Source organism: Podarcis vaucheri, assembly GCF_965113315.1.
Source record: "Podarcis vaucheri genome assembly, chromosome: 6".
NCBI lineage: Eukaryota > Metazoa > Chordata > Lepidosauria > Squamata > Lacertidae > Podarcis > Podarcis vaucheri.
Window position 1 is genome coordinate 5,791,763 of NC_138764.1, and position 7,340 is coordinate 5,799,102.

Genomic DNA, 7,340 nt, shown 5'->3' on the forward strand with positions numbered 1-7,340 from the left:
TTACAGAACACCAGCTCCATTTGCTGCATTGATCTATGGACAGTCTTGTTACATTTCTAAGGATGAGGTTCTCTAAATATGAAGCCTGCTGGACACAATATGATCTGATACCTGCTGGACACAACATGTCCCAGTGGCACTCAGTGGTCAATGAAGTGGGACCCCCAAAATGGTGACATACAAGACGTAAATCTTGTGACTGAGGTACAGCATGAGAAATCATTGGCTGCAGAATTTTCAATCCTGGCAGGACAGTAGCAGAAGAAATCTGAATCTCTGTGGCATAAAAAGATATTTCAGTAACTCGTTGCCATATCTTTGAACACTAGGTTTGATGACACACATTCTCCTTAAATATGCAACTTGCTTTACTAAGACAAAATATCCTTTAGGTTTTGTATACTGAAAGGGAAGGGGATTCGGATACATCTTGCTAGCCTTGATATCACTACTTCATTTTGAACCTGGTTAAGAGCCCACGTCTCCCCTGCAGACATTTGAGATACTGAACTGACAGAATTGTATGAATGACAACATCCAAGATTAGGACTCTAAGCAAAACATTGTGCAGAGATGGTGCTTATGGTGCCCTGAGAACCATTAGGCGTTACGGTTTTGTAACAAGTCTTGATTGGTCTGGATTGTATATGTCTGTTTTCAGAGGCTCTTTCTGCCTTCCGGCTTGTACTGCAAAGCAAACATGCCTGCAGAGTGCTCAGATATATTCCTCATTAGGAGAGACAACCTCTTAAACTCCTCATGCTCTGAAACTAGAATAAACTTGTTTCAGGATTTGATTTAACTTCTTCAACCCTATTTGACTCCAAAAAAGGCAATGCGATGACCATTATACTCCAACAAATCTTAACCCTGGTTTGATCAGGAATGCCTCGCTGTGAAGCGGTCTTTGTTGGGAAAATACAGGAACTATAGGTCTGCCAATCTACCCTCACTCCCTGCAGAGTGGTTTGAAGCTAAACAAAATTATAAAGCTTTGATCAAAAAGAAAAAGTTTCAGGCCCAAAGGGGAGAGTGGCAATGTTTAATATAGACCTCTCGAGGGAGGGACTCAGACACCTTTTGGAAAATAGTCGCAAAAGGATGGCAAGATTCCCCCTCCGAAGTGGAATATACCATCTCTGTTGGGATTTGGGAGTCATACTTCCAATCCTTATACACAACAAAGCAACATCTGTCCCTACCTCTAAGTGATACTGGTGCTGAGTGGCCCCCGGAGTCAACTGAAGAAGCTCGCAAGGCTCATTCAATCTGTTAAACCTGGCAAAGCGCCTGGTGCAGACAATATTTCACCCAAGCTTCTTAAGGCCAATGTTGATTTGCGGGCCCCAGTGCTTGCTGGGCCCCAGTGCTTGTTCACCAGCATAGATCAATTAGCTACCATCCCAGAGGATTGGGGATTGGGAGTGAGGTCATGGGGAAATATCTAGATATCACTACATTGGTGTCTGTTGCCAACTATCCTTGGCAAAGAAGTAGTAAAAAAGCCAAAAGAGACCTTATGCCAACCTTTTAAGCTAAGGAACCCATCTTCAGGCATGATCTTCAAACAGTCAATGAAAGCACTAAAGGCAACCAAATTGATGTTCTAGCCTTCCAGAAACATAGCAAGGAACTAACAGTTCACAGATCATTTATTTGGACAGCATGTCTACAAAGGTTTATGTCAAATCAGAGATTTTTCATTCTTCAACAGGAGGGCCAACAAGGCTATAGTCAAGATAGAGGTCTATCCAACCACATTTGCAAATCATTTTCATAGTAGAAATTATATTACCTCAGCAGATACCCCATGTATTCAAACAGGCAGCATTAAACTTAGTTAAAAATAATAATTAATTGCCATTTTCAAAGTAATCTGATTGATTCAAGAATAAATAAAAAGTGGTGTAAACAATGCATTTTGCATAATGTATATAGTTTGGCCTCGAAGGAAGGCCACTGTGCAGTAACTCCTCTTCAAAAGCACGGACGAAAGAAGATGAAAAAAAGGAATGAGAATTAGCGGAAATATAAATACTCAAAAGGGCTTATTTATGTATGTTCTCTATTCCTAATCCTTTTGGTATATTTGATATTGGTATATATTTGAAATGTAACTGAATACAACAAAATATTTCATAACTGGACAAATTCTGGAAATACAAATACTGACACAAAGAAATTAGACATTTCTGTGCTGAAAACTCACTTGGCCAGCATCCTTCCTGTTTCATTATTGGTAAACTCCCAAGTTCTTTCTCCAGGGAATGGGCGTTGTGCTGCCCCACCAAGGCTGTAATGATCACTCATTTAGGTCATTCTGAGACAACTGTCACTGTGCCTCACACGTGATGGGACATTAAGTGAGATGTGCTGTGTTGTTTTCAGTGTTGCAGTGTTAGTGATGGGTGGGAGCATAAAGTTCAGACAGGCACTGAAGTTTAAAGATTGCTGCCTGATGCAAAGATGTTATTTAGATCTGAAATGCCTTCTGGTATCTCATTATAAATCTACATTTTGGGGAGTCCATTGATGTGTACAGCAGTGAAGGTACATTCCAGACTGAAGAATGCTAAGCACAAAGGTTCAAGGAGAAATTGGGAATAAATAGATGTGGGGGGTTGAGGCAAGACAAAGCTACAATGTGAGCTGACAGGCATGTGCAATAAGAATATAGTGGCTGGATTAATACCAGAAGTGGCTGTGGAGGGAAGTTTGATATTGCAGAAACTGAATTGGGCATCTGTAGTGTGGAACACAGTGCATGTCAGTGGTGAATAGGGCATGGAGATCTTAAGAACTGCAGCCCTCTGAATTTTTGTTTGCTTGAATGGTCCAAATAAAATACACTAGAAACAAGCCTGCCTGGATATTTCACACACTGTTTAAGTACTGCCTCCTCCAAAGCATTTTGGAGACTGGTAGTTATTAAGAAGGAGGTAAAGGTAAAGGACCCCTGACAGTTAAGTCCAGTCACGAACGACTCTGGGGTTGCGGCGCTCATCTCGCTTTACTGGCAAAACTAGAGCAGCGCACGGAAACTCTGTTTACCTTCTCACCGGAGCGGTACCTATTTACTTACCTATTTTATGAGGAACGGCTAAGGGAGCTGGGCATGTTTAGCCTGGAGAAGAGGAGGTTAAGGGGTGATATGATAGCCATGTTCAAATATATAAAAGGATGTCACATAGAGGAGGGAGAAAGGTTGTTTTCTGCTGCTCCAGAGAAGCGGACACGGAGCAATGGATCCAAACTACAAGAAAGAAGATTCCACCTAAACATTAGGAAGAACTTCCTGACAGTAAGAGCTGTTCGACAGTGGAATTTGCTGCCAAGGAGTGTGGTGGAGTCTCCTACTTTGGAGGTCTTTAAGCAGAGGCTTGACAACCATATGTCAGGAGTGCTCTGATGGTGTTTCCTGCTTGGCAGGGGGTTGGACTCGATGGCCCTTGTGGTCTCTTCCAACTCTAGGATTCTATGATACTTGCACTTTGACATGCTTTCGAACTGCTAGGCGGGCAGGAGCTGAGACTGAACAACGGGAGCTCACTCCATCGCAGGGATTCGAACTGCTGACCTTCCAATTGGCAGGCCCAAGAGGCTCAGTGGTTTAGACCACAGCGCCACCCGCGTCCAGCTAAGAAGGAGGTAGTGTGCTCATATTCAGTTCATGCTCTGTTACTATTATAATTGTTTAACGTATTCCAGGGCTGAATTTTTTTAAGGAAAAAAATATTTGTATAATGTGTGCAGTACGTATAAAAAGGGCATCAGGACTAAAAAGTGCACCCTGAGAAAAACCATACAAAACAGAAAGCAATCACGAAGCAAAACTACTATAAGAGTTTGAAGTTTTGGCATCTGTCTGTCTCAGGACTTCACCGTTTGTGAAGTCAAACTGTTGGACCATCGTAGCGCCTGCTGTGGCAGTGGAGACCCATGCAGGAAGGACATTTTTTGTTGCAACTGGGGCAGATGAAGGCCTCCAGTTGTGCTGCTGCTGGTGCACCATGACGTTTCTGCTCCGCACTCCTCCCTCCGGTCACTGCTGTTGTTCTTTAGTCGTTTAGTCATGTCTGACTCTTTGTAACCCTGCTATGGATACACAACTTGATTGCTTGTCTCCAGGCGTTGTGGTTGTCTGCTAGGGATTCCCACATGGCAGGGTTGTTGATGCTGCCAGCCTTCATGTCACGGTGGCAAGACATCTTTGTAACACAGAGTTGGACTACCAATGAGCCTGGTGCTGTAAGTCAGCTTCCCATAAGAGTGCCAGCAACTGATATTAGTGGAACAGCAAAGAAAAGGGGTGGGGAGAATTGAATGGGCACGAGAAGACAAAGGGCCAAATAAGTTCAAACATTCTTCCAAGTAAAATTGTACTTCCCATAAGTCAAAAGAGGCTTCCATATGGCCACAAGGCTGAATCTTAACACCCACAATTTTGTGGAAAAATATAAAGTCAACCAGGAAAGTTTCCAAAATCATATGGCGCAATCCCCTCTTGTGTAACAGATATTCAATCCAAGCCGCGAAGGAGTGTGTGCTTTAGCTTAGCAGTAAATTGTACATTGTGTTTTCGTAACCACAACAAAAAATAAAAGGCCTGTTACTTGACAAATAACAGCTCAATTCACGATATTTTGATTTCTCCCTTAAAAATTAATCATTGATCATAACTTTATGCTGCAGATTCTTCCTGATAAATTTATGAACCAGTGGCCCACAAATATATTGGTGTAGGGAGAGTTCACATGTTTCATTTTTGCAAGGGCCCACTTGTTGACTTAGACGTATCATTTTTTAAAATAAAAAAATCATTGTTACACAAAGCAATTTCAAGGCATTATGAAATAAATGCAATAATTCTATACAAAATGATTCCTCTGCCTGCTGCAGTCAGTTGATGTTTTGAGTCTTCTGCCTGCTGCAGTCAGTTGGTGTTCCTCTATTAGCCAACCAGAGGGTCAGTTTATACCTAAAACTGTAAGAGCCGTGTCAAAGAACTCTAAAGAATGATTTATGTTCTTGTTGGCAGCTAGCAGCTCTGCTAGGAAATGAGAGTGGTGGCTCCTCAAGGATAGAAGATTGCAAGTACACCTGTACTGGGGGGCTGCTGTCACAAACACAATGGTGTATACAAGAAAGGCATATTGAATTGAAATTGAATTAAAATACTTTATTGTCACTTGTACAACTTGTATACAGTGAGATTACACGAGATCCCCTACTCAGCTCTTAGTCTTAATTGCCCTCGTTTACTGACGCACACCCACCAAACCCGAAAGTCAGTTGCCCTGTTGTTATCTTTTCATTCAGCAGCCCAACAGCCCACGGATAGAAGCTGTTCTTTACCCTGTTGGTGCGACTAATCCTGCTTCTATATCTTCTGCCCGAGGGCAGGAGATCAAGAAAGTGCCGGCCAGGGTGTGAATCGTTCCTGAGAATTTTCCTCACTCTCCTGAGGCAACGTTCTTCCGCTATTTCATCCAGCAGATTCACGGGACAGCCCATAATATCTTGTGCTGTATTCACCACCCTCTGTAGGCACTTCCTATCAGTTGATGTCAAACCAGCATACCACACCGTGATGCAGTATGAAAGGACACTTTCTATTGTGGACCGGTAGAAGGAGATCATCAAATGTTGATTGACATCATTCTTCCGCAAATTCTGAGAAGATGCCACACCTCTCTCCACTTGAATATATTCCCTAGCTGAAGGTGGAAAGGGGGACAGACAAAAATAACCCTGCCCCCCCCCCGTCCAAGTGTGGGAAAGCAGAAGACGCAGTCACCAAGAAATGACTCTCTACCCAGAGATTACGAGGTGCATATGCTGGAGACAGGATTAACTGCATAAATCTAATAGAAATACAAATGAAGGTTCTCCTACCCCAAACCTGGCTGTAGAAATTCAGCAAAAAAGTGAATGCTGTTTTAGTTTGCAACAACAGAAGTCTAGTGTCCAGATCAAGGGAAGTAATAGTACCACTTGATTCTGCCTTAGTCAGACCACACCAGTAACCAGTTCTGGGCACCTCAATTTATGGTAAGAAGGATGCTAACAAGCTGGAACATGTGCAGAGGAGGGTGACCAAGATGATCGAGGGTCTGGAAACCAAGCCTTATGAGGAATGGTTGAAGGAGTTGGGGATATTTAGCCTGGAAAAGAGAAGCCATCTTCAAATATCTGAAGGACTGTCAAACAGAAGAGGGAGCATGCTTGTTTTCTCCTGCTTTTGAGGGTGGGACTCGAGGCAATGGCTTCAAGTAAGAGGAGTTCAGCAGTGGAACAGACTCCCACAAGAGGTGGTGGACTCTCCTTCCTTGGAGGCTTTTAAGCAGAGGTTGGATGGCCATCTGTCCCGAATGCTTCAGTTGCGATTCCTGCATTGCAGAGGGTTAGATGAGATGACCCTCAAGGTCTCTTCCAACTCTACAATCCTCCCTTCACGATTATATGATCCTATGATCTCATTCATCCTTACAACTGCCCCTAAGAGCAATAGAATGATCCCCAAGTCCTCACCCCAGTCAGCCATCATGCTGCAGCATTCCGCACCAGCAGGATTGGCGGCAATAGCAACAAATATGGCCATTTTTATTTAATTTTATTCTCTTGCTAATTATGCTGTCTTACTTGTGCATTTTATATTTGACATCCTTTAGTTGTTTCCTTTTGAAAAGTCCCCCTTCCCTCCCGTTAGCTTTGCTCTTGAATGAGCCTTGTGCAGCTGACCACCTTTGTAAACTTTTGTTTTGAAATCTTTAAAATAGTATTTCTGCTCTCTCTTAATTACGCTGCTTTGAATGTCTATGGTACTTTCTGACTTTCTTCGGTCATGTTTTATCCTGGACTGTTTTATCTGATGTTTTAATGTGGGTTGTAAACCGTTTTGAGATTTAAATCTTAAAAACGTAAAGCAGTTTCGAAATGAAGTGACTAATAATAATGACGATTTTAAGAGCAGCGAGGACTCAGCAGAGCAGCTTAGGAAGGAAGTCCTGGCCTTAGGGACCACTCCCTAAATCATCTTACGATACTTGTTTGGGTGCCATACATTTTATTTGCAAATATGTGTGTTGTAACCCGATGACTCAGGGAAGAAGAGAGGAGCCAGGCCTCGCTCATTGCGGGACCGTGACGCCAAAGGGGCCCGTTGCCATGGCAACGGCAGGCCGCCCCGCGCGAGGCGCCCTTCCCCTGGCGAGCCCCGCCCCGCCCCGCGCGCCCTGGAGCCCAGCCAATGCCGACGCGCGGCTCCTCCGGGACCTGGCATGACGTGGCAGAGGCGCCGCCCCGCCCCGCGGAGCCTGCCATTGGTCGAGGTGGGCGAA